This window comes from Antechinus flavipes, chromosome 2 (assembly GCF_016432865.1).
Source record: "Antechinus flavipes isolate AdamAnt ecotype Samford, QLD, Australia chromosome 2, AdamAnt_v2, whole genome shotgun sequence".
In the NCBI taxonomy this organism is placed as follows: domain Eukaryota; kingdom Metazoa; phylum Chordata; class Mammalia; order Dasyuromorphia; family Dasyuridae; genus Antechinus; species Antechinus flavipes.
The window spans coordinates 207,230,032-207,257,751 of record NC_067399.1 but is presented as its reverse complement, the minus strand read 5'-3'; positions in this window follow the sequence as shown (position 1 = coordinate 207,257,751).

Here is a 27,720-nt window from a genome sequence, read left to right as displayed (position 1 = left end):
AGAAAAATTCAGCATTTGACTCACTTTTGTAATTCATGGAGCCAGTGACATTTTTTATTTTTTATATGTCTCCCTAGACCTATTTTGTGGGACTTTTGCTTTTATATTTTCATTACTTATGTTATGTAATTTTTTCCTACCAAACCTTAGGAGCATATAAACCACTGGATCTTTAAATGGGCCAAAATCACAGATGAACTTTTCAAGAAAGCCAAGCAAAGTGAAAACCAAATCTCCTAAAAAGCAATGACATTTCTAGAGGACTTCTTTCACCATCTACATCATTATCAGATTTTTCGATATATTTTACTTATACTTTTGTAGTTGATTGTTTATGTTTGGATATGTGAATGTAGTTAGGTTTGTGATGATATGATATCCTTTCTTGAAATACCAACCAACTATTTATCTTTGATAAATGAGTATAAACAATTTGTAAACTAACAATGGATTGACTACCTTCCTGGAAAGCCTTCTAACATAGAAATTAAACAAATAGAATTTTATTTCAAAGAATTTAATATCTGCTTTTAAAAAGCAGAAGTTACATCACATTCTCTGCCTCCATTTTCTTATCTGTAAAATGGAAATGTTAGCAAACTTCCCAAACAGAAAAAAAAAAAAAGACAAAATGTGAAGTTCATAAAGCATTTTACTGGCTAAATCACAAAAGATTTCAGTCAGTCAATGCTGACTGAAGGAAGTTTTCGGAGAAACTGAAGGAAAAAAACTCTGGAGAGTCAAAGGGGAAATTTTAAAAAGGAATAGGTAATCTCAAAGTAAAGTACCTATTTTTAATTGTGAGAAATCAAATTTAATGTACATAGTTATTAATATAGAGGAAGCTTTGCTTAAAGTGATTTCATTAACTTTGGATTAATGATAGAACTAAGGAATCAATATAGCAGAATAACCTTTCTTTGTATCCTCAGCGCTTAGGACAGTAACTGACACTTAGTGAGGATTTAATTATGGTTGTTGACTGAGTGAGATTACAGAATTATTGGTTTCTGTACTTGATGTACTCAAAAAAAAAAAAATCAACCTGATGGTCTTTAACCTCCCTTACTCTTCTTCAGCTCCATTCTCTCCATGATAGAGGTTTATGCAAACATAAATCAAATAGTACAATACCATGGATTAAATATAGTAATAATAATGATGATGATAAAAACTAACACTTATATAGCACTTAGTGTGTGCCAGTACTGTGCTAAGTATGTTATAATCCAGGTGATGAGAGCTTATATTAAAATGGTGAAAGTGTCAGAGGAGAGAAAAGGGAGTATATGAGAGATGTGGCAAAGGTGAAATTGACTTACCTTGGCAATAGATTGAATATTAGAGGTGAGAAACTGGACATTTCCAATGGATTGTCCCATAAGCATCTTACGCTTAACACATAGGAAACGATTTATTACCTTTCCTGATAAATTCTACTACTGTCTATGTTCTCTTTCTCTTTTGAGGTAACCATCAATATTCTACTCGGGAAGGTTCACAATTTCAGAAATATCTTCCTCATCCCTCACATCTAACCAGATGCCAAGTCTTATTGGCAGCCTCTAAACTCACATCTGTTTCCATCTTTCCAATCATAGAGTAACCTCTCTTAAATAGTGCCTAATCACTTCTATCACTATTGCAACGGCCTCCTATGTGTTCTCCTTGCTTTCAGTGCATCCTCTCTTCAATGCATTTTTGACATAGCTGATAAGGTGTTACTCCTGAAGCAGCAGATATAACTGTGTCACTCTTTTGCTCAGGAAGCTCTTTCTTGCTCTAGGATAACATACAACCTCATCCATTTGCCTTTTTAAAGTCCATCATAATCCGAGTCTAGTCAGATTTATTGCACATTTCCAAGCTTTATTATCGCATATGACTTTTTGATGAACTTTATGGTGCAACTAATCTGGTCTGCTTGCTAAACTGCCAGTACATGACATTCTATCTCCTGTTTTTGTAATGCCTTCATCCTCATCTTCACTTTTGGAATATTTGGATACCAAAACAACAATATTGCAAGCACAAGATGTGGGAGATATAATTAGATAGATATTATTCTGAAAAAGATCTGGGGGATTTAGTGGACTGCAAGATGGTTTGCAAAAGTTAGAAGTGTGATGTGGCTTCTGAAGGAGTTGATGAAGTTTTGGCCTGCATTAAGAGAGGCAGAGCTTCCAAGAATAGAGAGGCAGTAGTCCCACTGTTTTCTACCTGGTCAGATTTTATATGAAGTGTTGTGTTTTAATAGTTTTAATAGTTTTAAATAGTTTAAAAAGGACATTGATAAACTGGAGAATGTCCAGAATAAGATAACTAGAATAGTGAAGGGCCTTGAATCCATGACATAGGTGAAAAGAGAACTGGGTTTTGAGTCAGGAAGACCCGAGTTAAAATCTGACCTCAGACACTGGACAAATCATTTAACCCTATTTGTCTCAGTTTCCTCATCTTTAAAATAAGCTAGAGAAAGAAAAGGCAAATCACTTTAGTATCACTGCCAAGAAAACCCCAAATCAGATCAGAAAGAGTTGGATCAGACTAAAACTACTGAACAATAAAAAATATTATTATTAAAGCAGAGGATGCCTGACTAATTGTTAGGTATATTGTAATGGATATTTCTTTTGTACACTGATTGGACTTTATGGCCACTCTGTGGCCTTTCTAATCCAATAAACATTTATTAGGAGCCTACCATATGTCAGGCAATGTGCTAATCTTCCTAGAGCAAAGATGTCAAATTTTTAGTCTGCAATATTACTGAATGAGGCCTAAAATATCTAACAAAGCAAACAAAAACACCATGACACATTGACTGTATCAGTTTGCTGCCTATAGGCATCCTTATATATGCATTGGTGGCTCTTATTTCTATTTGAGCTTGACATCATTGTTCAAGAGGCCTTTCTTTAGCTCTTTTTTCATTTTCTGGGTACCAAGCACTAACACTGTTATCCCTTGCTCTTGCCAACCTCTTTCTCTAATCACATATTCTTGGAGGATAATACTTCTTGCACATGTCATCATCATTAGACCATGCTACAGGTAGATTATGTGTAACAGCTAAGATTGGTCTTTGGGGGAGAGAAGGGTGTGTTCAGCAGCAGGTGGTTTGTATTAGAGCTTTTCAATAACCACATGAGGTATTTAATAAAATGAAGAAACTAAGGATCAGAACAAGTTCTGTCTTAGTATGCTATAGTGCCTGATGATAATTTAATTTGAGGAAGGTGAGGATATAAATAGGAGACTTGGGAAAGGCTTATCATAGGAGGCAGCTCCCCAAATGAGTTTTCATAAAATCAAGGATCCTAAAAACAGGAAATAAAAAAGTGCACTTGAGTCCTAGGAGCCAATTTAGGGAATACCCATACTTACAGGTAGTGTATCAAGGAAGAGCTTTTTGCCATTTAGATAACAGTACTAACCCTGGAGTCAGGAAAACTTGAGTTAAAATCCAATCTTAAATTCTACCTGTGTGACCCCAGGCAAGTCACTTAACCCTGTCTATCTCAGTTTCCTCATCTGTAAAATGAGGTGGATAAACTACTCCAGTATCTCTGCCAAGAAAATCTCAAAGGAGTCATTAAGAGTCCATCATGATTAAAATGACTCAAAAACAACAAAAATGAATTTGCTTTTTGGGGAAAATTGAAGAAAAAGAGTGAGCCACTAATTGCCTTTCCTTTTTAATGAATACAATACTCTCTCTGTCTACTCCTATGATGCTTATGTAGGAGGTGCAGACCCAGGAAACACATAAGTGCTTTTTACATCATACCAAAATATCAGTTCCTTCTATACTGAGCCACCCATGTCCTGAAAGTTGCCTGGGAAACTCAAATTCTCTTCATGTAGGAGACCATCCTATGCATGTTTTAGGGGAATCAACCCCTGCTGCAGAGCTAATGTAATGTAAAATACTTTGTAAACTTTATAGTGTCTTTATAAATGCTAGTAATTACTATTATGTTGAATCCCTCAGTGGATGAGTCAGTTAGAAGACTCAGTGGATAAAATATTGGGTTTGGAGTCAGGAAAACCTGAATTCAAATTCAGCCTCAAATATTTCCTAGCTATGTGATCTTGACCAAGCCACTTCACCTCTCCCTAGGAGGTAGCTAGCTGGCACAGTGGTAAAGTGCTGAACCTGGAGGCAGGAAGCCCTGAATTCAGATCAGGCCTTAAACACCTATTAGCTGTGTGATCCTGGGCACATTACTCCATTGAGTAAGGAAATGGCAAAACATTTATCTTTGCCAAGAAAATCCTACAGACAATATGATCCATGAAGTCATGAAGAAGTGGACATGATTGAACAACAGTAACAAAAAATTCTGCAGTAGAATGTAAATATCTTGAGGGTAGCATGTGCCTTTTGTCTTTTTACCCCCAGTGTCTAGAATAATTATTTTTAAAGCTTTTTATTTTCAAAATATGCATAGATAATTTTTAACATTTACCCTCGCAAAACCTTGTGTTCCAAATGTTTTTTCTCCCTTTCTTCCCCTTTCCGTCTCCCCTAGGCACAAGTAATCCAATATATGTTAAATATATGCAATAGAATAATTATTTCTTTAAAAATTAGATCTATTTTTCATCGATGGAAGAAATTTCTGTGACAAAGACTAGGCAGTTCAGATCTTCACCCACTTGCTAGTCTTAGTTGCCTCAGGGCATTGTAAATTTTAGTGACTTGCCTGGCCAGTTATGTCTCTGAGGCTGGACTTGAATCTTGGTCATCCTGACTACAAGATCAGGTCTACCTGCCTATACTTCATGCCTCTTGCTTTGAACAAACATATACATAATCTATTAAATAGAATTGGACAGACAGTAAGCTTAATCCAGTTAATACTTGTTGAATCAGTTTTCACGAAGCCAAAAAGGACAGTAGATTCAATTTGAAGCCAAGAGAATGGACAAAAATTCTAAATGTTAAAATCCCTTGCTTTTCTACTAATCAACAAATATAGTCACAAAGAAGGATATTGGCTCAAAGATTTGATTAATAGGAATAGACACTATATGAGTCACAGGAGGCCTGGAAAGGACCAACTCACACTTAAATTTTTAAAGCTGAGTTGAGTAAATTGAGTAACCTGAGCCTGAGTGTGTGTGTGTGTGTGTGTGTGTGTGTGTGTGTGTGTGTTTGTGTATATAATTCACTTAATTTGCATATAACTTTCTGTTCATATTCAGTGCCCTCCTATCTCTCACCCCCCACTCTCCTCATTCTTGGAATGAATTCCTTTATGACCTCTGCTTCATTCCTCTCTTTCTTCAAGGCAGCTTAAGCTGATCTCTTAAACACCAGCACCTTCCCTCCCAAAATACTTTTTATTTATTTTGTATTTATCTACATATATGTTGTCTCTTCTGATAGATTGTAAGCATCTTGAAGACGGGACTGTGTCATTTTTGTCTTTATACTGTATTTCCAGTATTTAGAATGATGCTTGGCACTTAGCAGGTATTTAATAATAAATTGATTGGTTGACACTGATTTTTCCTCATACTCTAGAAGACAGGTCATGTACACATGACAATCCTGCAGTGCCTCCTCTGGGGAAGGGGCATTGTAGCAGAAGAGAAAAAGAAAATACCATGAATCCCTGAGATAAGGATCTTTGGAAAAGAAATTCCTATTAAGAATCTCAACCCTGGAAGAAATTTGCTTAGACAATGCCAGCAAAAATCCAGCCAGAAGCTTTTAGTTAGGAATAGCTCCAATGGCTATGTTTGCTTTCTTCTGAAGTAGGGGGTAAGTTAAAGTTAACCAGACCACCAGGGAAAGTGAGCCCACTATATCAGTCTCTTTACAAAATTCCAGGTTCTAACCAACAGTCCTTCCTAACAAAACAAGAGTCAGTGCTCCACCTATTGTAATGGACTCCTATATGCGACAGACTTTCAATAATCTCCAGTTCTGACGTCTCTTGTTATTCTCAGGTTATAGGATTACTCATCCCTCATGACTCTGGCCCCGATTTCCTGAAAGCATCACCTGTTTGGATCCAGCCATTGTTAATTCACTTTGGCTTCTGATCATGCATGCAGTCTAATTGGATTAAGGGAAAAGTGTGGTGCAAACACCAAGCATGGGAATGAAAATTAACCTTAACTCTCTCACCAACATTTTCATAGTAAAAATGCCTGATCACTCCCTTCTCCCATTCCTGTTCTGTATAGAATTCAATTTCTTTCTCTCTCTCCTCTCTCTTAGGTCATTTTCAACCTGCAGGAAAAACAAAACAAAACAAAACCAGATCATAATCTCCTTTATATTCAGGCAATAATTAACCAGGCAACCAGCAAATTTTGGTTTGGTGCTAGTTGCTGGGAACATAAGATCAAAAATGAGTCTTTGCCTTTAAGAACTTTATACTCCATGGAGGGACGGGGTGGAGTGTGTTTACAATACATACACATGCAAAAATCATAAAACAAAATAAAAAATCAAAAACTCGTAAAATCAATGCAAGTTAATTTCAGGGAAGAAGTACTGAGTAGCTGGTGAGTAAGGAAAGACCTTGGGTTGAAGATGGCACATAAATTAAACATTTGAAGGAAATGCGGGATTTTAAGAGGTAGAGGTGAAGAACAGTTCATTCCAATAAAGAGTGAGAGAAAAGTTAGGAGTTCTATATTAATGAGTGAGGGGTAGCAAGAAGGTCAGTATGGCTGGATTACAGAGCATGTGAAGTGTAGAATAATAAGCCTAGAAAATGAATATAGCTAGACCTATATAAGGCATTGTTGTTGTTTGTCCTTTGTTCTCAGAGAGCACCAATGACATCATGAAATGATTTTTTGACTTTCTTGTGTAGTGTATATAAGTGAGGCAGAGCTGCTTAAATTTATCAGGGGCCTTTAATGCCAAACAGAAAAGGCTCAGTTTTTCTCTTCTTATCTATGGAATGAGAATAACAATACTTATAGCACACAATTTATAAGGCTGCTGTGAGAAAAGCAAGTTTTAAATTATAAAGTGAAGTTATTACAATTCAAATATTTGTAGTTTGTATCTCTATACCTGATTAGGGAGATCATTTTCCTTTACAGGGATCCTCAAACTACGGCCCGTGGGCCAGATGCAGCCGCTGAGGACGATTATCTCCCTCACCCAGGGCTATGAAGTTTCTTTATTTAAAGGCCCACAAAACAAAGTTTTTGTTTTTATTATAGTCTGGCCCTCCAACAGTCTGAGGGACAGTGAACTGGCCCCCTATTTTAAAAGTTTAAGGACCCCTGCATTAGAGTCTCAGAAGCAACCACAACTATCTTAACTTGTATGGGAGGCTGTCAATTAAGGGTACCGTCACTTGGACACATGGCTACCCTTCCAAGAAAGGATATACCAAGTTCAAGTAATTCTGGACTTTCATCCCCTGAAAAACCATAATTCACAAGCCCTTGCTAGTGTGTTTGCTTTTGCTATCTAGACAAAGAATGCAATTAATTAAAAACACTTTAAGAAGAAATAGAATATCTGTCCCTTCCTCTTCTCTTTCTCCCTCTTCTTTCTCCAATCTGGAGGATACTCTTTGACTAATACATGTCCTCTCAGTGGAAAGAATTGACAAGAATAAGGATCACACATGAGGAGCACACACAGAGAACATATGTGAGTAGCTACACATAAAAGTAACAAATATGGCCAGTATACTCATATGGAAGGGTACACACATAGGGAATACACGTCAGAGAGCTTGGAGAAAGGGTCAACTCAGATCTCTTCAGGGCCACCAATGTCTTCTGGTGCTATTTATACTGCTTTTTCTAGGCACTTACTTTCTAGGCATTTACTTTCTGTTGGTTTTGCTCTGTGCTACATCATACTTACTTATAGGATATGACATTTGTCCTGTTCACCTGATTTCTTAGTTGTTGAGTTTCTTTCTACCTCTAGCTACTTGGTTTCATTTTTTCAAAATCATTTCAGTTCTTCTTTATTAAGAGCTTTGTCTACTAGCAGTGTTAACTAAAAGTGTTTCAGCACTTTTAAAAGGAAAATGATAATGTTGGAGGAGATATGGAAAAATTGGGACAATAATGTACTATTGGTAGAGTTGTGAAGTGAACCAGTTATTTTAGAGAGCATTTTGGAACTGTGCCCAAAGGGTTATAAAACTGTGTATACTCTTTGATTCAGCAATACCACTGCTAATTCTATATGTCATAGACATCAAAAAAAGTGGGGGAGGGAAGGATGTATTGGTACAAAAATATTTAGAGCAGTTTTTTTTTTTTTTTTTGTGGTGACTCAGAATTGGAAATCAAAAGGATGTACATCAATTGGAGAATGGCTAAACAAGATTGTATGTCTATGATTGTAATGGAATATTATTGTGCTGTAAAAAATGATAAGCAGGATAATTTCGGAAAAACATGGAAAGATTTAAAAGAACTGAGGCAAAATGAAATGAACAGAACCAGGAAAACATGGTTGGAATTTCATGACAAAGTCTGGAAGAAGCAAGTCTCATAAGTAAATAAAAAATACAAGGACTAAGCATGAGCAAAAGAGAAGAAACCAAAGTGGAGTTAATATGGAGGTTACTAGGGACAGTAACAGTAACCAAAAACCCCTTCCAGAGGAAGGCTGGGGGGGAGATGAGGCTATCATATATGCTTCTCTTCCAAACAGCTTTTCCCAAAATAAATACCAAAGAATATTTTCCCAAAATTCTTGCTAAATTTATTTCCTCAAAGGAATAGGTGCAACGGGTAGAACATTGTATCCTTCAGTGAGTATGATCTTTGCCAGCAAAATCCTTGGAGCTTTACAAGAAAAGATTTATACCCAATTAGTACAGGTGTTAACAAAATTGAAAGCAATTTGAAGCCCCTGCCAGGGGCACATGTGCAGGCCCTTTTAACAGTCCTTTCAGAATTTACTTGTCTGGAAACTATATGAGGGAATGCAGGAGTCAAGAGTTGGGGAATTAAAGGTGCCATGGTCAGAAGCAAACAGGCAGCTGATCTGTAAACCTGTTTCCCTTCATCTGAAGTGAATTCTCCTTCATTTTCTCCTGAATATTTAATGGAAAATTGTTTGGCTGTCAAAAACCCCCTTTCTTTACATATTGCCCCCTGATCATACAAAATATGAAAAACACATTTGAAGTCAGTATAAATCTTTGAGAAGTAAGCAGGTATCTCTGGGAACCCTAGGACCTAGCCCCACCTTCCACCAACATACAGTATAAAAAGGTTCTAGGCAGATTTTAGGGTCCTAAAAGCAAAACAAAACACAAAACCCTTAGCCTTATCAGGGCCTACTAAGATTGCTTCCTCTCAATGAATAAAAGGGAAAGTGGCCACTTGCTTTGATTATAAAAAATTGCTATAAGAGGAAAAAGCAGGAACTTAATTTAAATAGTATCAAAACTGGTCCTTCGGGTCTTGACCTGAGAACACATACAGGATAAAGCATCCTTAACACAGTTTTACTTCAAGTAACTGCCCTAATTTTAACAATTCTACCTTAAGCCAGACTCAGGAATGATCAGGTGAATTCTTATTCAAAAGAACACCACTGGGAAATTGAATCAGAAGGATCCTATCTTCAGCAGAGGCCAAGATTGTCCTCCCAATTTGTTCCCAGATACTAATTTCCATCTGTAACAATTTATTCTGAGTAGCTTGTGGCATACTCCTTTCAGGTGGTGGATCACTGGCTTGATGATCAGACATTTATACCTGAATTTAAAACTCCAAATAATTATCAGCTATAGTCTCAAGAGATTTTATCTTCACTAGCAATTCTCATTAGCCAAAGCTTCAGATGAATCGAGCTTTCAAGGATCACAGTAATAGATTCATAGCTTATTTTTCATATCTAAGTAGATGGTGAAGTTCAACATTATACTGATCATTTTGATTTTAAAATACCCAATACATAAAAAAATTCTGAATTGCATATTGTCCATAACAGAAATATGTTCAAAGGGACAAAGGCAAAAAGCTCAGAGTCTCTTTAAATAATGAGTACAACTTTAAGATGACAAAATACAATCAATTAAAACTCATACAGAATATAGAATATCTTAATTTGACATAAAAGAACCTTATTGGAATTGACGATTTTTTCATTCTTAAAAAAAATGTTAAGTCAACTTTCTCTAATTGAGGAGTACCTATAAACTTTTTTGGAAATAGCCTTATCAACTTATCAAGTCAGGATAAAATTCTGCTCTAGGTACTTCAAGAAAGCTATAGATCACATTTGTTATCATATTCCTTAAACAAGGAGACCATTATGCACTTAGATAACCATTAAATAATTTGCTGAAGACATATGGGACACCTCAGTAGAAATAAATCACTTTCAGAAAACTTACAGTTCCAACAAACCTCTTAGAGCAGCTATAGACTTGAAAAATAAAAATAAAACAGTTATTAACACCATGTAAATGTAAAAAATCATTTAAACAATATAAGCAATTAATGTTTCAACCAACAAAGGGTAAGGGAGGTCCAAAGAGCTGCAGTTTGTTAAAAAGGAGCTGCACTTAGTAGCGGAGGGGGAAGTCAGGTTGTCTGTCACCTGACAATCTAACCTGACAAGATCCTCTTACCCCTTCCTTTACTCTATATGGCAGCCCTTCCCCCATTCCAGATGGCATTTCTCTCACCTCCATCATGCTTTCCCACCTCCATTTCTCACAGTAACGTTTTTAGAGTGCCAAGTTCCCTAGAATCCAGTCTGCCAGCCAAAGGCATGCCCCAATCTCATGGGGTATCTCTTTTCCTTTGGCAAATGGCAAGTTCCACTAGGAACTTGTGCCTTTCTGTCCCCTAATTCCAACAAGCCATTTTCCTCTCTCTTTCTTCCTTCTTCTCTCTCACACCATCTCTTCCTTTGTCCCATTCTCTCTTTCCTCCCGATTTCAATATATTCTTTCTTTCTCCAACATGCTCCCAAATCAATAAACCTTCTAACTATATGCTCCATTCAAAACATTAATTGCTTTAGCAAATCAATCTTTCTTGTTCTTTGTTTTTAAATCACTTTTTTTTTAAACTTTAAATTTTTTCATAATTAAATAACTTTGGGCTAAATTTCATAAAGCTTGTACATATATTCAGCAGAGGTAACAATATTTTAAGGCATACATAACTCATAATTTTACAAATTACTCAATGTACTTTTAGAAAGCAACGTACCACCTAATTAGGGGAATACAAATGTGACCTCCCCTACGGTAAAGTACCAGAACTTTGTTTTAATAACCTATATTTTCACTTAAAATCAAATCAAATACAATTTTAAATTCCAATAATACAAAACTGCTTTTACTATTGCATATTAAATAACAAATTTCACTAAACTGATTGGGCATAATTTCTTTTTGCCTCTGGCCCCATGTGTCCCTGCTGCAAATCAGGGAACATGGAAAGGGAAGAAAGAGATTTTTTTTTTACTCTCTGCACTATCCTCCTCCAAAAGGCCCCCTTTAATTGAATTGCTTTGGAATTTTGAAATGACCAATTACCAAATGCCCCAATCATTACTCTCAATGGACTTTCCTGCAGCTCCAACTTTGGCTAGAGTTGGAGCTTATAGGAAAGTCAGGCCTCTCTCTCTCTCTCTCTCTCTCTCTCTCTCTCTCTCTCTTTTCCTCAAATTCTAGCTCACAGAACAAACATGACAAAGACATTCTACACAAAGACACAAACACAGACAAAAATTACATGGAAGAGAACCCTCTCTTCCCCACACAAAACAGAAATACCCAAGTACACTTTTTCCCCCTTTCTTTTTGCTCTGAAGATTTGAGTTAGACTGCCCCCTTTCAGAGCATCCAATCTCATAACTTGATCTCCTGTAATACACAGAATCGACCCTTCCGTGGTAACTTGGCAGATCAAGCTTGGAAGGAGTCATCTTCTTGCACAACCAGAATGCCCCTTCCCTGTGTCTTTCACAGGACTTCCTTCCTGGTTCACCAACCTGGATCATCAGCCTTGATGATGCCAGGGCCCACCTGACCTAAGGACAGTCCAAGGACACATTCACAGACAATGTCCCTATGGATTATGCATGCGTAAATTACCTGGCTCTCTTACCCGACTTCCTCTTTGGAAGCTTGTGCTTCTGTTTGTATGTGAGTGTCTCTCCTAAGCCCATTCTTCACAGAGAGGGAGGATGAGAGTCTGATCTCAAGGATGGTCAGAGAAACCCCAACTTGGCACCTGCCTTGAATCAAGATCCCAGCTATCTCTCTGGGAAGCTACAGATACCCAACGAGTCCCCATAAACTGTGTGGGATGGGTGCATCCTCTTTCCCAAATTAACTAATCAGAGCCATCTTCAGGTACAAAGAGAAAGCATTTATTTAGTCCCTGCAGGGAGAGGCCCAGAAAACACATCTGGGAATCATCCCAACTCCTGCCATGTGCTCCTGAACCTGACCAGCTTCTGGTTTGTTGGGGATTTAAAAAGCAAAAGACTCAAGCCTTTTCATTGGATAGACTGAAAGACATAATCATCCTTGACCAGTGTTATCTGCTTCCTGTGGGTCACATCACTTCCTGTAACTTCACTAATTTCCTAAGGATCTGATCTGGCTCTGGGAATAGGGATTGTGTGACTTGGGCCTAGTCTCATAACCTGAGAAAACTTCACCCAATCAGTCCTATTCAGAGACTTCTTGTATAAAATGGCTAACATGAAAATATTTTACGTAATTGCACATGTGTAATCCACATCTGATTGCTTATCATCTCAGGGAAGGAAGACAAGAGAGAGGAAGGGATAGAATTTGAAACTCAAAACTTGAAGTGTTTAAAAAAAAAGAAAAAGAAAAAGTGTATCAGCAAGTTTCTGTCAAATAATCACAACCTGACAGCTCCTGTTACAGCTCTTTAAGCTTGAGGCTATGACATAATGTATCCAAAATTTTAACAAAAGCTAGAATCCCCAAGTTAAATTGTCTGTCTTTTGAAGCACTTCCTTCTGCTAGCAATTTAAATATTACTGTCTTATACTGAATTGGGTTGTGGTCCCTTTAAGAAAATGTATTTCCTATTATCTATGATCCCTTTCAGATTCTCAGCCCATTCCTGGGGAAGGCATTTCTTCCCTAGATAAGATCTTTCCAGAATACCAAGCCTTCCATTCAATTACAAATCCTTGTCAAAAAGCATCCCTTTGAATTTCAATAAGAGATTCAGGCTGTCCCAGCCCCCACTGGATCTGACCTTCTTGGCTGTCCCAGACCCCACTATATCTGACTTGTTTGGACTGCCCCAATGCCCACTGGGTCTGACCTATTCTTCTCGGGCTGTCCCAACCCCCACAAAGACACTCAATATAATAGCTTCCATCAACTAAGGTATTTTGCAGATGGACCTTGGCAGCTCCCTTTGCTGCGGGGACTTTCTGTCCACTGAGAACTGCATTCTCAGTGCAAAACTCCATTTTCCATTGATCTGCCACTATAGAAGTCAGTCTCTTGGTAAATTGATTTCTATCTAACAATAAACTTTCATTTTGTAACTAATAATTCGGGAATGAGTGAATTCTTTCACTCCTAAAACTTGTGGCCGATTTAAAAGGGATTCTTAACAACTCTCTTATAGCCACTAAGTTCTAGACCACCAGGAATCTAGACCACTCAAACAGTATCAATACCACTATAGGATTAAAGAACTTAAGAGCTCTTTAAGGGCTGTGACTTGTTGATTTGTATTTCCTGAAACAATTTCAGGAGCTGACTTTGCAACAATTCTTCCTGGATTCTCTGTGTGTGTGTGTGTGTGTGTGTGTGTGTGTGTGTGTGTGTGTGTGTTTGGGGAGCAGGAAGTACACATGCATGCATCTATGAAATGAAGGTAAGAGAAAGGCAAAAACAAGAAATAATAAATCTGTTTATTATCCCACATCTCAAATACTTTTTTCATAAAATCCTGCCTTTCAAGTCTACGATGTGATGAACATGCAAACATCCTAGGCTTTGAATTCTGAGTATTTTTAGTTCTTTTGTTCTTTTAGTTCTTTTATATATATATATATATATGTCATTTGCTGAGCCTTACTCAGGGCAGGAACTTGGGAGTTCTAGAGGGCCACTTGTTCTGAGAAAAGAGGTTTCAGCAAGAAGATTCTTTTACATATGAGCCCACAGGTTTGTCATATTTCCTGCTCAGGTATTTACAAGTTCCAAAAGGAAGTTCTATATAGAAATATACTTCACCCAAAGTGTGCAAAATACTTTATTATGGAATATTAACACAAACCTTAGTAGAAATAATATAAATGCATATCAGTTACTCAAAAAAAATAATCAAAACGAGGCAGTGTGATATTGAGCAAAATTCTAGCACTGGAATCAGACCTAGCTTCAAATTCCACCTTTAATTCTATTTTTGTGATATTAGGCAAGTCACTTAACTTTAGTGGGCCTCAGTTTCTTTTTCTATAAATGAGGATTTGCTGGCTTTAGAGGTTTCTTTTGGGTTTAGATCTAGGATCCTATGGTGTGACAGCAATAGGGGTTTGAGTCTTCTCTTTTCATTACTTTTCCTTAAAAAAAAAAAAAAAAAAAAAAAAAAAAAAAAAAAGGAAAAAATCATTAGGTCCACTAGGTGTCAGCCATGTACTTTAAATAATCTTCAAAGATCTGACTGGCCTTTCTCAATCCTTGAGCCCAAGAGAAGAAAAGTGGCTAGACTAGAAGGGAAGAAGTTAGTAGATGTTGAGCAGTCAGAATTTGAAAATGAATAAGGAAACAAAAGATAAAACAGATAACTTTATATTACATGAATCTGCAAAGTTTTCTACACAAAATTAATGTACTTGGGATAAGAAGAATGGTGATAAAATAGGCAAAAATCTTTGAATCACATTTCTCTGATAAAATCTTGGTATCCAAAATTTGTAAATAATTAACTTATTTATAATATAGTTATGTAAAGCCAAAAACCATTCTCCAATAGATGTGTTCAAAGGATATAAACAAATCATTTTCAAAATAAGAATTATAAATTGTTGACAATTGTAAGAAAGAATACTCCAAATCACTAATAATAAGAGAAATGAAAATCAAAACAACCCTCTGCAAATTAGCAGAGATGACAAAAGATTGTATTGGTCAAGATTGGAGACATTATAGGATGATAGACAGACTAGTACATTTTTGGTGGAGTTGTAAATTAGTAAATAAAGTGCCTTTGACCCAGAGATTCCAATAATAGGTTTATACCTTACAAATAGACTATTGATAAGAAGAAAATCCTCATATACACCAAAATATTTATAGCAACTCTTTTGTTTTTGCTAGTAGCAATTAAAAAGAAATAAAATATTCCCATCAAATAGGATAAGTATGGATAAAGTAATTGTGATACATGAATATAATGGAATATTACTGTGTTGTTAGGTTTCTTGTTGGTTTATTTCTTTGCAAGGCAATTGGGTTTAAGTGGCTTGCCCAGAGTCACACAGGAAGTGCTAAGTATCTGAGGCTGAATTTGAACTCAGGATCTTCTAACTCTAAGAATGGTGCTTTATTCACTATGCCATCTAGCTGCTCCTGGAATACTACTGTAAAAAGAAAATGTGAATATGATAAAAGATGAATATGATAACTACAGAGAACATAGAAAGATCTACATAAACTGATGCAGAGTGAAGTAAGTATAGCCAAGAAAATAATATGCACAATGAATACAACATTACAAACAGAAAGAACAATCATACCTACACAAAAAATCAAAAGGGAATGTTGCAATATTATAAAAAATAATTGTGGCTTGAAAGAAGAAAGATGATAATCCAAGGATATAGTACTTTGCACATGTTTTTAGATTTCTGTGATATATTGATCAGTTTTTCTGATTTTTTTTCTCTTCTATTTCTTCATTGTTCTTCAACATTATTTGTTATATAGATTACCTCTTTGAAAAGGGTAGGGGGAAGAATACTGAAGAAAATTTTGGTGATATAGAAAAAATGTATCAATAAAACATTTTTTTAAATGGAAAACAAATGAGGAGGAAGGGGGCCTAGGCTAGAAAGTATAATTCTGTTTTAAATTGGATAACTATTAATCATACAGCTAGAAACATTTCATTTGCTTTTCACATTATACTATGTAATTTGTCAAAATTTGAACTAACTTTCTGAGTTTTTTTTATTTGTAAGGGACTTTAGAGATGACCTAATCTACTGATTTGCAAAATGAGGCCCACACACAATGGGTCCAAAGGTTATGTAATTAACTAATTAGTGGATAGGTGTATGAGTTGCACCCCATCCTCCAATTTAATAGCCAATCATGGAATTATCTCTGGCATAATTAACCCCTGCTTCACCCTATTGCTTAACATTTCTCCATTCTTCTTCCTCTGAAAACTGATTACTCATAGTTGTGCTTGGCTATTGGTCTCTTAGAGCTGTTATTTCCTGGGCATTTTTTCTTTTTCTCTTGGTGATCTCATCACTTCCCATGAATTTAACTACCATCTCTATGAATTCTTAAGTATACCTCATCTGTCTCAACCTCTCTGCTCATTTTCAATCTCACAATCTCCAAACTGCCTTTCAGACATCTAAAACAAGTAGACATAATAAACTAAATATGTTTAAAACAGAACTCATTATCTTTCCCCCTGAACCCTTTCCCCTTCATATCTTTTCTATTACTCCAGAGGGCAACATCATACTCCCAAACTTTTAGGCTCCCAAATAAGGAATCATCTTTTACTCCTTATTACCTCTCATCCCTCTTGTCCAAACTATTGCCAACATCTGTCGATTTTACTTTTGCATCATCTTTCAAATATGCCCTCTTCTTTCTTCTGTTATTAATACTATTTTAATAAGAACCTTATCACTTCACTCCTGGCCCATTGCAATAGCTTCCTGATGGGTCTATCTGTCTCAAGTCTCTTCCCATCTCAATTCATCTTACATTCAGTCACAAACATGGTTTTCCTAAAACATAGTTGTAATCATGTCATCAATAAACCTCATCAATAAACCCTACTGGCTTTCTGATGTCTCTAGGAACAAACATTAAAAGCTCTATTTGGTATCCAAAACCTTTCATGGATTTTTACTCTTTACTCCCCAATATTTACTATTCAATACAATGATATTGCCCTCTTGGCTATTTCACAAACAAGCTTCTCCATTTCTTGGCTCTTCTTATTTTATTTTCTCTGATTGACCTTCATGCTTGCAACATTCCACCCCCATGCCCCTTTTACTGATTATAGATACCCCTTGCATACTTGAAGTCCCAGTTAAAATCCCATCTCCTATAAGAAGCTTTCTCTAACTTCTCTTAATTTTAGTGCTTTCTCACTTTTCTTTTTTCCTATTTATCCTGAATGTATTATTTGCTCTGTACTGTTTGCTCTGTTTGCATGTTGTCTCCCCCTTAAAAAGTAAGCTGCTTGATGTCAGGGACTATATTTTACCTCTTTTTGTATCCCCAGTGCTTAATATAGTATCTGGCACATAGTAGGTGCTTGATAAATGATTTTTGAATTGACTCTCAAACTAAATTGAAAATAGGGAAGTTGAATATCACATATTTAACAGAGTTAATAATATCAAATATAGGTAATATGTTTAATGTTCTGCATATATTATAGTTGAGAAAGGATTGATACTTTATGCCAAAATGCATAAAGTAACAATGTATAAAGAATAAATCACAATGAACAATTGTAATATTAAATGCAAATAGATTTAAGTCCCCTATAAAGTGAAAAGAGAAAAGTTTATTGAAGGGATTATAAAACATAACCCAACAGTACATTGCTTCAGAAAATGAAATTCAATGCAAGAAGATATATATAAAGATTTAATTTGAGGGGATGTTAAGATTTATTATGCTTTATTTGGCTTCATTTATTATGCTTTACTTGGCTTCAAGTAATTCTAAGTCATGGAAATAGTACTATATAAAGCTTTATTTTCAGTATGCTGGTGGGAAACTTCACTAATTTCTACCACACTACCTACTCCTCTGTGGACTTTTTGTCACTGATTCTACAAGAGTGAAATACTTTTTCTGGTCTCACCTGGATTTGAATTGGAATTGGATTTTTATTTTCTAATTCTCAAAACCTCTTTTATTACTTTGAGTTTGCAGTATTCTGTTCTGTGTCACCACAAAAATGCTGTAGCTCTCTATTAACATTGAGGCAGGAGAGAGCATCCCACTGACACTAAGACTTCTGCCCCTCCTCCATCAGAGGTCTTAAGACAGTCATGATCTAAACTTAGTTATTATTGGGGGTTGAAAATGTAGGATTCCTCATTCCAGATCTGTTTGGAGATCTTCCCTATGCCACCAAAACTATACTGTAACCTTTCACCAATACCTAAGGGTGCAGAGATTCTGTTTGGAAATCCCTTGCTCCAAAATCCCCTAACATGATATTGTCTGGACCTGCTCATGGGAGGATTTTGGTACCAACCTGAAGCCTGATCATAGGTGAGGAATGATGAGGCAGATCTCATGAGGATGGTCAAACAGAAGTCTGTTTATTCAAAAAATTCTCAGTCTTATATACCTTATCCTTACATAATACACTTACCTAACTGTGCATGTGCTAACTATAAGATAGTGCATAGGAGGAACCACATAAACAACTTGTTATTGTGATCAGATGTTTCCTTGCCATGTTAGCATAACTCTTCTTCAAGTACAACACAGGTTGTCACATCCCCTGACTTCTCAGATAGGCTGAGATGCCCTTGGTGGGGGGCGGAGAGGACAGGGACCAAACCAGACACTGTCAGCAGGGTTCCTTTTACTGGACTAAAGGGTCTACCTCACCCAAAGTTCCTTACTATCTGTGGCCCCCTGCAATTCTTTTTGGTTTAATTGAAGCAGATATACATCAATGATTAAATCCATAAAATAGCAGATAAAAGTTTCAGCATGAGGGGAATCACACAGGTAAATAGTAATATAACAGGCAATATGAGTAAACAAGATGCCATAAATGACTTTCATGAATCCCAGAAGGAAGGTATAGAAAATAACTATTGTCTTGTATCGCTCATCCATTGAACTGCCTCATGTATGTAGGGTACATTTGTGATCACTTGCGGTGAGTTATTGATATACATACACCAAGAGGAATTCACAAGCACACATACACCTCCTTCAGCAGCCAAGATGTGGTCCAAACAATCTATTGTCCATCATTTCATGTGCCAGGGAATCCAATGATTCCTTCAGGTTTCTAAGTCCTGTATTATTCTCATTAGCAATTACTTTTATGGTCATGGTAATATTTGTTATTTGTTGCTATACACATAGGGCCAACAAGCTGTGCTCTTTCAGTGGCAGGCATAGTCAGAGAGAGAATCATCTGATGTTTCTTGAGTCTTCTCTTTTTCTCTCTCTCTTCGATGGACAAGGTGGATATGGCACATCAGTACCCATCCAATTCCTTCTCTACCTTTAGAGACACAAGCAAACCCTCTGCCCCAACCTGTTATCTGTCTAGTCCTTTCCATTCACTGCTCTCTGGATCTTTCCATATCACCTGGCAATTATCTAAAAATACTGGAGCTGCTTGTATTGGACATGGCCCTTCCAGTGGTTTATAAAATCTGTCTGCCAGACCCAGTGCATCTTCATCAAAAACCAAAAAGTTAATAGCATAAAGGGCTAAGCTTAGAAGTTCTCTTGAGTTACCTGTGACTCCCCATCTCTTTTGTTTTTGGAGGAGTGTCTTGATATCTCTATTCCTTTTCTCTACTATTGCCTGTCTTTGAGGATTGATGGATATGCCAGTATAAAATCTTATACTATGTACAAAAGTGTACGAAATGTTTGGAAGTATATGCAAGTCTATTGTCTGTTTTTATTGCTTGTGGCATGCCCATAATTGCAAAGGCCGGTGTAAGGAATTCAGTGACCATCCGGGCTGTCTCTTTTGCTGCTGGTATTGCAAAAATAAATCCTGAGAAGGTGTTCATGGCAACATGATTAAAAGACAGATGGCTAAAAGATTTACAATGGGTCATATCCATCTGTCAAATTTCATTGGGCCTCACACCACAAGGATTCTTCTCTGGAGGGAGAATAGGAGTGTTGAAAAGGAGACAAACTGTACAGGCTTTATTCTGCTCCTAGCTTCTTCTTTTGTTATCCCGAACTGCAGATATAAAATTTGTTCAGCCTGATGATATTTAGAATGAGAGTCTTGGGTGTCCTGAAATAGGGGAGTGTTGGCTAACATGATGAGAAGGTGATCTGCCTTTGAGTTTCCATAAAAAATAGGTCCTGCAATTCAGGCCAGTTATAATAATATTGTGATGATGACAACCAGAGAGAGGAGCTGAATGTAGATCACAGCATAGCATTTTCATTTCTTTTGTTGTTATTTGCTTGAATTTTATTTTCTTTCTTATTTTTTTTTCCTTTTTAATCTGATTCCTTGTACAGCCAGATAATTGTATAAATATGCATGCCTATATTGGATTTATATATATTTTACCATGTTTAACATATATTGTATTACTTGCCATCTTGGGGGAAGGGGGAGAAATTGGAACACAAAATTTTGCAAGGTCAATGGTGAAAAATTATCCTTGAATATGTTTTTAAAATAAAAAGCTTCAATTGAAAAAAAAAGATCCTGGAAGACCAGTAGGAGAAGGGATATGCAAGAGATAATACTTACCTGGGTGGTTTCCCAATTACTTCTGAAGTTCCTTAAAAAGCTGAAATATCTGTTTCGGCTTATTCAGTAGGTGTGGTACAAATTTTATTTGAGCTATGGCAATTCTTTGTACCACACCTACTGAATAAGCCGAAACAGATATTATATTTACATATCTCCTGGGTAATAAACAAGAGCTAGCATAATTGCGTAGAAGTTTGACTACTCTTTTTATAGCTAAATCAGGAGAATATACAGTACAAATGTTATATTTGGATGCATCTGTAAAGATGGTCGGTTCTTTAAGAAGGATCTTAGAAACCTTTTCTTCAGAAACCTATGTCCAGTTATATAATAGCTGGGCTATGCTGAAGGGGGACCTGTGTGTGAAATTTGAAGTTGTGGCCAATAATATTTGCTACTCTGGCATGGTTTCACAGCATATATTAATTTCTACATTGGTATAAAAGGTGTATATCTTGTTAGATCCTATCCCAGGTAATTGTATTACTCATTTAATGGCTTTTAACAAAATTCTAGCCACAAATACTGGGTAAGGAATAAAGCTTTGGTCTGGTTGTGCTGGAAGGGGCACCAGCTTGATCACACTGTTTCTTTGATGAAGGACTGCTGTGGGTACCTCTTGTAGCAAAACCCAATATTTCCAAGAGTTTTGGGTGACTCAACCACATCAGATAAAGCCAGTTCTGTAGCAGGCCAGAACTCTGAAAAGGTATATTTGAATCACAGCATGGTGCTTATAGCTGCGCATGCTCAATGTGGTGTAGTGAGGTAATCGTACTGAAAGATTTATGGGCTGAGGGAGACACAGAGCTCTCAGCCACAGTGCTCAGCGACAGTTCTCATCCAGAGAAGATTTCAGGTTCCAGACTCTAGAGTCCAGATTCCATCTTTGACCAGTCACATGGAGGCTTTCCTGCCTCCTTCACTTCTCCACCTAAAGATCAAGGACTCTGGCTGAACCCAAGATCCTCCAGAGAGCTAGCCTGGATATTACAAGTTCAACCTCTCTCAGAGCCTCTTGGACTTTCTTTGTAAGCTGACAGAGTGAGTCCAAAGCAGTGTCTGCTCTTAAGATGTCATACAATGGTTGTAGTTGATAAATAGTTAAATCTATTACTGGACACATCCATTAGATATCTCCTATCAATTTTTGAAAGTCATGTAAAGTGTTCAACTTCTCTGTTCTTAAAGATAGTTTTTGTACTGTAAGTATCCTGGGGATACTTCATATCTTAAATATTGAAAAGGGGTATGCCTTTGAATTTTTTTCTGAGGCTATATACAATTGGTAGTTCCTTAGTATTTCTATGGTCTTTTGTAGACATGCTTCTAACATTTGCTCCTCAGGGACACATTCCAAGATATCATCCATGTAATGTTATAATATAACTTTTGGAAATGCTTTTCTTACTGGAACAAGAGCAGCAGAGACATACATCTGACACATGGTGGGGCTATTTTTCATTTCCTGTGGCAAAACTGTCCATTCAAATCTTTTATAAGGCTCAGCTAAATTAACACTGGGCACTGAAAAAGCAAATCTTTTCATATCCTTCCCATCCAGAGGGATAAAGTAGAAACAATTATTAATGTCTATAACCCATAGAAGCTATTCCTTAAGCAATTGAGTAGGGGATGGAAGCCCAGACTGAAGAGCTCCCATTGTCTCCATTTTTTCATTCATTTTCCTCAAATCAGTTAATATTCTCCATTTTCCAGATTTCTTTTTTATAGCAAATACAGGGAAATTCTAAAGATTTAGAGAAGGTTATGGGTGCCCTTGGTCAAGTTGTTCCTGTACTATTTCTTGTAAGGCCTGAATTTTTTCAGGTTAAGGGCCACTGTTCCACTCACATGGTGTATCAACTTTAAATTGGATGGGGATAGGTGTAAAGGCTGGCAGGCCTTCCTTCCAACTCAGCCCTGCCTAAAAAGCCAAAGTGCTCAATTGTAATCCTAAATGCTGTAAAATGTCTCTTCCCTACAGATTGATGGGGATTTTTTTTTTTTTTTGGCTACAAAAGGAGTAAGCACTCCCATTTTATCTCCAAATTTCCATCTCAAAGGAGTAGCATTAAGTTCATTGTGACCTTGCACTATTTTCGTGAAGGCTTCCCCTTTATCTTGTCCTAGGAAGGTCCCTCATGCTTTGGTGGTAGAGAAGCAATTGCTCATATCCTGCTAAAGAATAATTAATCTGCACTAAAGTGTCTGCATAAGGACCTGAACCTGCTAGCTGGTCAAAGGTGACTGGTATATTAGCTCCACACTGCCTATTTCATTGGGCTTGTGTTTGACAGAGTTCAGCATACTCAGAAAGCCACAACAGGGTTTGTCCAGGTTCTAAATATGTTTTTACTATGGTTTTCCAATCATTAGGGGTTAGGATTTCATAAGCCAAATTCTTTCCCAGCATTCTGACATAAGATGGCATAGACCCATAGAGAGTACAAGCCTTTTTTGGATCTTTGATAACTTCCTGATTAAATGAAGTGTGTCTTCTCCTGATTTGATCTGGAGACCATTAAGGTTCAGTTCAGTTACAGGGTATGCTTCCATTCTCAACCCAAACACATCTTATTCCTCCTCCTTTTCTCTTAACCAGTGCCTCCTAGTAATCAGGACACAGGAGGAGGACAAAATAGCTGTGCTGGTGGTGCTGATGGCTCTACTGCCCTCCTGTTCTTCCATCTCCTGTCCAGGAAAGTGGAATGAGGGAGGAGGATGAAAAAATAGTAGGTGAGGAATCAAGGGATAAACCAGGAGTGCAGGAGCAAGGGGAAGTGGAGGCAGGCTGAAAAACAAGGACATGCCATGCCCCTTAAACCTCCCAGCATCATCTTTGTCTTTATTTAGTGTGCTGCATCCTTCAGAGTTGTTTGTTTTCCTTATCCTCCTTTGTTTGGCACCCTACACTAAAAACCCTTTTTTTTTTTTTTTTCATATATAATATGTGGGATCTCTCAAAGCCAATTTTATTACATTGTACATAAGGAATGTGTGCCTGGGAACTGAGCCAGGTCCCGTAGTATGGTAGCACTCAGTCAGTTGTTCTCCCACTACTTTACACTTCTTAGGGAGCCATGGAGATGGGCGTTCCACAATATCTAAGAACTCAGTGATCTGCTTCTGAGTTACTAACAAACCTTGCTCCTTTATTAACCTGACCATGCATTTTCATACTTCCCTCAAGAGAGAGGCTCCTTTGTTAGTGCTTGCCCCATTTTGGCTGGAAAACAAAAGTGACTAAATTAGCCCTTGGAAACTTCCTGCTGCTTGGTTATACTTACCCTGTTCCTGGGTTTCTTGGGGATTCCTCACCCAAACTCACACTGTTCACATCAGCCAAGCTGCTGTGTGCCCTGCTCTCGAGAGCTCCATGTTGGATGCCAGTTGTCCAGACCTGCTCACGGGAGGACTTTCGTACCAGCCTGAGTCCTGATCTTGGTGGGAAGTCAAGAGGCAGAACTCAGGAGGATGGTCAAACAGGAGTCCATTTATTCAAAAAACCCTCAGCCTTACATGTCCTATGTTTATGTGATACACTTAAATAACTATAGTATACTGCATTTGTGGGACTACATAAACAATTTGCTATTGTGTGCAGATGTTTCCTTGCCATTATAGTATCACTCTGCTTCAATTACAATACAGGTTCTCACACCCCCTGACTTATCAAGATGCTCTTAAGGGGGATGGGGAGTCCAACCAGACATGTTAGCAGGGTTCCTTACTGGACTAAAGGGTCACATCTTCCCCACTATCTGTGGCTCTCTACATGAAATTAGCTACTTCATTATGATTTTCAGTGTTCTGTCATATTGAGACTCAAACTCTAGATCTCTGGAACCAGACCAGGAATAGCCTCAGTCACTAGGCTTAGGCTTCTGGCTCTCTCAATCTTTTATTTCTTATTTTGCTGAGGCAATTGGGATTAAGTGACTTGTCCAGGGTCACACAGCTAGGAAGTGTTAAATGTCTGAGAATGGATTTGAACTTAGGTCCTCCTGACTTCAGGGATGGTGCTCTAACCACTGCACCATCTAGTTACCCCCTGGCTTTCTCAATCTTATCTAGGAGTAAGAGCTCAGATATTAGTGGTCAAATGTATTTCTTTGGCTAAGCTTAATTCCACTTCATCTTGGGAAGTGTTAAAAGTACTGACACTAAATATGAATTCCTTTAGGACTGGGAACTAATCATGGACCAAATAATCTTTTTCCTTTAGTATTTGGTAACTCCAATGTGATAGACACTAATATCTTTCACAGAACACTCAAGGGTGAGAGCTCAACCAAAAAGTACTATTTTCCTATCATATAGCTAGCAAACTCCTACCTCTTTAATCTCTGTGATTCAGAGACTCTACCACTGAAAGTCGTCCTTTCCTTTTATCAATCTATACTTTCTTATGCCCATCTAGCTTAGCCTTACTCTTTCTAAGCCCCTTTGCTGCTTTGCCTTTCCTTTCCATTATGCCATCTGAAACCCCATTTTATTGTTAACAAACTGTCCTTCATTTTAGTCCTCTTTCTCTTGTGCTTTCTATCTTTTGCCTTTCATGGAAATTTGGTTCCATACCCCATTTCCTTGAAGAGTCTGAATCTCTGTCTACCTTGTTAATTGCTTGGTTCAGCTTCTTCCATCATTTCTTCTTCCAACATTGAATCAGGAAGAGAAGGAGTAGGAAGCCTCAGTTTTCTTATCTACATATTCTTTCCATGGCTCCTAATTTTGCTCTGTGATCAAATGGAACAAATCTAAACCTTCTTGCTCACAACAATCCTTCAGATGCTTTAAGATAGTTATTATGTCTCTCCCATATATTACTTTGTATACTATAAAATGATACATAAAGCTATTAACTATTACTATAATATTTTGCTATTACATTGTACTATTAATTGTTATATATTACTAATATTAAACATCTCCAATTCCTTTAGCTACCTTTGCAAGGCCTTAGTTTGAAACTTTATAGTATCCTGATTGCCCCTCTCTTAAGTTTATCACTGTTCTTCCTAAAAGATGGTACCCTGAAATGAAAGCAGTATTCTGGATATATTTTTGACTAGGGCAGAATACAGAGGGACTTTGATCTCCCTAGTCCTTGACACTATAGTCTTCTTAATACAATGTAGAGTTGTATTACATTTTTAAATTCCCATTTCATGCTTTTGATTCACTGTCCCTTAAAGGTCTACTTCACACATGTCAAACACCTCTACCTTTTTGTATTTGTTGAGTTGATTTAAAGAAACACACATGAGGGAGGCAATGCCATGACATGCAAATAAATTGTATTCGAGTGAGGGTGGGCTGTACCAGCCTCACTTTCTCCTCCAGAGGCATCTGTGTCCAATGGCAAGATACAGATCAGGACAATTGGAGATGGTCCTGGATACAGTGAGAGACCTTGGCCTTTTTAAGCTAAGGTCTTTAACAGATTTCAGTTTGACTTCCTTCCTTCCTTCCTTCCTTCCTTCCTTCCTTCCTTCCTTCCTTCCTTCCTTCCTTCTTCCTTCCTTCCTTCCTTCCTTCCTTCCTTCCTTCCTTCCTTCCTTCCTTCCTTCCTTCCTTCCTTCCTTCCTTCCTTCCTTCCTTCCTTCCTTCCTTCCTTCCTTCCTTCCTTCCTTCCTTCCTTCCTTCCTTCCTTCCTTCCTTCCTTCCTTCCTTCCTTCCTTCCTTCCTTCCTTCCTTCCTTCCTTCCTTCCTTCCTTCCTTCCTTCCTTCCTTCCTTCCTTCCTTCCTTCCTTCCTTCCTACCTTCCTTCTCTTCCTTCCTTCCTTCCTTCCTTCCTTCCTTCCTTCCTTCCTTCCTTCCTTCCTTCCTTCCTTCCTTCCTTCCTTCCTTCCTTCTCTTCCTTTCTTTCCTTCCTACCTTCCTTCCTTCCTTCCTTCCTTCCTTTCTTTCTTCCTTCCTTCCTTCCTTCCTTCCTTCTTTCCTTCCTTCCTTCCTTCCTTCCTTCCTTCCTTCCTTCCTCCTTCCCTCCCTCCCTCCCTCCTTCCTTCTTCTTTCCTTCCTTCCTTCCTTCCTTCCTTTCCTCTTTCCTTTCCTCCCTCCTTCCTTCCTTCCTTCCTTTTCTTACTTGAGGTGCTTAACATTGCTTAACAATGTTTGTTCATTTTCTCTATCATCTGATGTATTTGATTTTCCTCTTAATTTTGTGTTATTTTCACATTTGATAAGATCATTGTCTATCTAAAGTCATTGCTAAAAATATTGCAGCACACAGGGACAAATACAAATGCCTGGGGCACCATATATCAAGTTTCCTTCCAAGTTGATTTAGAGCCAGTAATGATTACTCTTTTGTGTGAAGTCAGTTTAATTGTATGATGATCTAGCTTGAACTTTGCCTTCTTTTTCATAATCATCCCCTTTTCTTTATTCCTAAAGGTGTCCTTGGTCTAGCATCTTAATACTTTTTAACCTAAGCCATTGTAGTAGTCTCCCAATTGCTCCCAAAACTTCTTGTCTTTTGTCTCTCCAATCTCCTTTCTGTACTTAACAGATTGTTATCCTAGCACATTAGTTTGACCCTATCACTCCCAAGTATATATTTTTGAAGATAATAAAACTTAAAAATTTTTTTCTTTATTAGTTTTGTTGGTATGTAGTTATAACTCATTGAGCTTTCTCTTCTTTTTAATATATTATCGTAATGCTTATGGAAATATAAACTTTCAAGGAAATACATTTTATTTTAAAACTGCTTCAGTTGAATCTAATTTCCATATATTTTTAAAAAATTAATATACAGTATGTTTTCTAAGAATTAGCCCTTTTAAAGTAACATTATAAAGAAGTAAAGAATCCTTTGGTGACGGCAGCCCATAAAATGAAGTAAAATACAAAATGACTCTTGGTCCTATGCAACCTTTCCATAGTTCCAGTAGAAAAGAAGGAGAGTTTTCTAAGAATCACAATTTTTAGGTGGTCTATGTAGCATTCTCTCTGGGGGCCACTCTTTGAACCTGAAATGGACAAAGCTCTGGCTTCCCCTCCCCTCCCTTAATCTTAGGTCAAAGGGCCTCTGGCTCC